Source organism: Leiobunum rupestre, chromosome 3, assembly GCF_980474605.1.
Source record: "Leiobunum rupestre chromosome 3, qqLeiRupe1.1.hap1, whole genome shotgun sequence".
In the NCBI taxonomy this organism is placed as follows: domain Eukaryota; kingdom Metazoa; phylum Arthropoda; class Arachnida; order Opiliones; family Sclerosomatidae; genus Leiobunum; species Leiobunum rupestre.
Window position 1 is genome coordinate 54057919 of NC_143386.1, and position 3548 is coordinate 54061466.

At 30.8% G+C, this 3548-nt stretch overlaps 1 non-coding gene across 1 annotated transcript; it reads left to right on the top strand.

Moving 5' to 3' along the window:
- The first annotated feature begins 1062 nt into the window (after nucleotides 1-1062).
- TRNAT-GGU (transfer RNA threonine (anticodon GGU)) lies at nucleotides 1063-1135 on the top strand. The gene has a single exon. It is a non-coding gene; the product is annotated as a tRNA-Thr (tRNA).
- Nucleotides 1136-3548: the final 2413 nt, after the last annotated feature.

Below are 3548 nucleotides of genomic sequence, written 5' to 3' on the forward strand. Positions count from 1 at the left end.
TGGGTTTATTAAGTTCATGATTGGAAATTTGTTCAAATTTAAATTTAATATTTAAAATAAAGTTAATACATAAGTGGGATTGTGTGTACTTAATTAATATATTGTCCAATAAACAGTTTTATTGCTAATTAATGTCTCGTCATTACATCAACTTTGCTGGTGTTGAATCAATTACTCCGACCCAATCACATTTTGTTTTTTACCCAACACATGTTCATAGTTGGGCACTATCATATCTTTTGATTGTTTTGGTACTTGATATGATAGGGAATCAAATTTCATGCTATCAAAATATCATTTTTGATAGTGATCTATCATCGATTTAAACTTCTAAATGATTTATTGAGTTGAAATCTCGGTAAAGGCTTTAGTTTTTTGATAGATTTGACGAAAATTTACCTGAAAATTTATAGATTTTCACTTGAAAGGAGTACTTATCCTAGTTTAAAAAATTACGAAAAAAATTATGCGACCTGCGTTTTTGGGATAAATATTGAAATTTTGAAATATGTTTTTCACGCCATCTCTTTCAAAATTTGATAGTTACGATATGAAAAGCTAAATATAGAAGTTTCATTTCAAATCAAGGAATACCTCTGCGTATTGTTCCATACCAGAGTGACTGAGAAAAATCATTGGGTTACCGTCCCAACGCCACTACCATTGGACTACCGAGGCCACGAATAATCAGGCCTCGGACATCCAATTTAAGAATGACTCGATCTGGTTCACATTATTGACGGGATACATTTAACCCGTTGTTGACGGTGCCGTAGCATTTTACGTCAACTAATTGAAATGATTTTTCTCAGTCACTCTGGTATGGAACAATACGCAGAGGTATTCCTTGATTTGAAATGAAACTTCTATATATATTAATTCCTGCGTAATTATAAATAATAAATTCTCAATGTTATGACTACAGGCTATCAAGGTCCTGTTATAAATTAGTTGACGTAAAATGCTACGGCACCGTCAACAACGGGTTAAATGTATCCCGTCAATAATGTGAACCAGATCGAGTCATTCTTAAATTGGATGTCCGAGGCCTGATTATTCGTGGCCTCGGTAGTCCAATGGTAGTGGCGTTGGGACGGTAACCCAAAGGTCGTAGGTTCGATTCCTGCCCGAGGTGAAATGATTTTTCTCAGTCACTCTAGTATGGAACAATACGCAGAGGTATTCCTTGATTTGAAATGAAACTTCTATATATATTAATTCCTGCGTAATTATAAATAATAAATTCTCAATGAAAAGCTAAAGTTTTTATAGAAAAATTTATTCCTGTACTATAAAAATTTTAAAATTATCTTCTATAAAATTTATTTGACGATTTTTGATAGTTTGATTTGAAAGATTTAATTTACCTTTAAAAAGAGCATGCAGAAAAGGCGAGAAAAGGGCAGATATTAAGGATGATGATGTGAACCATGTGACTGTTTTTTTTCTAACTTCAAAGCGTTTCCTCCCTCCTCAAAGTGGGGGGATGAAGGAAGAGAGGGGAGGGTTACACGGATTTCTTTATGTCTCGCTGCAAACGTGAAAAGGCCGTGAGGTGAGTCAACTGAGGGGGTATTATCACGTAACGGTTAAAGGCCAATGGGACGTTTCGAAAGTTCTATCGAAAGTTTTAGTTTTGGATTTGTTTTTGATTTATAGAATGTTTGCATCGCATTTTTACTTATTACCTGATTTACCTCATAATTATCGTTTTATTAACTGGAAGAGGCTGGGGCGGTACAATGTCAAACTCCATGTGAAAGCTATTGAGCCTATTGTGATATATATCTACTAAACAAAGCATTTGTGATTATCATTATTTCGCAAACGAGGAATTAAAATTGATTGTTTTGAAAAAAATTATTTAATAATTTCGCTGTATATTATTTTATTTGATAAAATTTTAAAAATAATAGTATTGATTCGATAGGTTAATAAATAACATTTCATTGGTATGATTGATTTGATTATAACATATTTCATTGATGAGTTTGATTTGATAGGATTACAAAAAAAATATTTTTATTGGGGGTATGATTTATAGCTTTTTATCTGTAAAAAAATTGATATTAGAGAAAAATTTATATGTAGAATGCAAAAAAAAATATAATTGATAGTTACCAATAAGTCATTAAGGAAAAAATTGATACTGATACGATCGTAAATTTTCAACTACTAACTTTACGCGAGTAAATTTATATATAGACACAAAATCTCGGAAATTTTATTTATTCATTGAGAGTTTACCGCCATCTATTGAATCTAAATCACAAAAAAATCTATTCTTTAAATATTTGAAATAAAAAAAATGAGAGAAAATTGATAGCATCGCCATCTACTATATTTTGAGAGGAAAAAAATTTATCTGGAAAAGTGTGCCCAACTTCAGACATGTTTCGTCCATAAGTACTTATTATACATATTTTTATATGAGTGTGACAATACATTTTTCAGTTTTCAATTTATGTTGTTTTGAGATAACATGGTTATTAAAATCTACATAAATAAATTATGGAAAATGGATAGCCATGTTTTGTAATTAAAAAAAAATTAAATCTCAAGATAGCGTTTTAGTTTTGTTTAACAAATTTTTCATCAATTATTTTTACTTTTATATCAGCGTTAGTGAAGAATTTAAAATTTTAAAATTTTGTACTTTTACGAGAAGAAAGAAAGCTTTCACTTAAAGTTTAATTAATAATTTTTGTACAGCCTCTTTTGTGGAGGCTGCCTTGCATAGCTATACTGCAGCAATACAAGGAACTCCTTTTGAAGGAAAGGAGTTTGACAGTAAACTCGGGAGGATTTGGGTGGGGAAACACGTATCAATATTTTATTTTAAAATTTAACAAGGTAAAAGGACTATTTCGATTACTCAATTGTTTGTACAATTTCAATAAAACGTACTTATAGACTGAAATGAAGCTAATTTTAAACTGCAAAAAGCTAATTTCAACCTAAAATAAAGCTAATTTTAAAAGGAAATAAAGCTAATATAAAATTGAAATAAAGCTCATTTGAGACTGAAATAAATCTAATTTGAGACTGAAATAAAGATAATTTTTTATTTTTCCTTTTATGTGACTAGTCAATAAACTAAATACTTTTAGCGTAAGAACACTTTATCTGCCTCTTTCTCTTATATTTTAAATATAGTTTCAGATTTCACTGTGAAAATGCGATCTGGAAGAATAAGAATTTCCGAACCAATTGATAAACATGTTATTCGGAAAGTGAAAAACAAGAACCATTCGAAATCAGTCTTGGAAATCAAAAATGAAGAACATTGCGCTGAAAAATCCAAAACCGTTTTGAGCGACGTGAAATTAGTCCGTAAAAGAAAATTTAAAGTACATTGCTCAGAAGAACCTAAAACCGCTTCAAATGAAGATAAATCAGTTCCTACGAGAGGATTAAACGACCCATGTACTGAGGAATCTGAAACCAATTCGAATGTCAAGGTTAGCAAGAAAAAGAAATCAAAAGTAGCAGACGGTGGTGAGGAGAAGAAACACGTGTGCGAATACTGCAGCAAACGATTCGCGAAA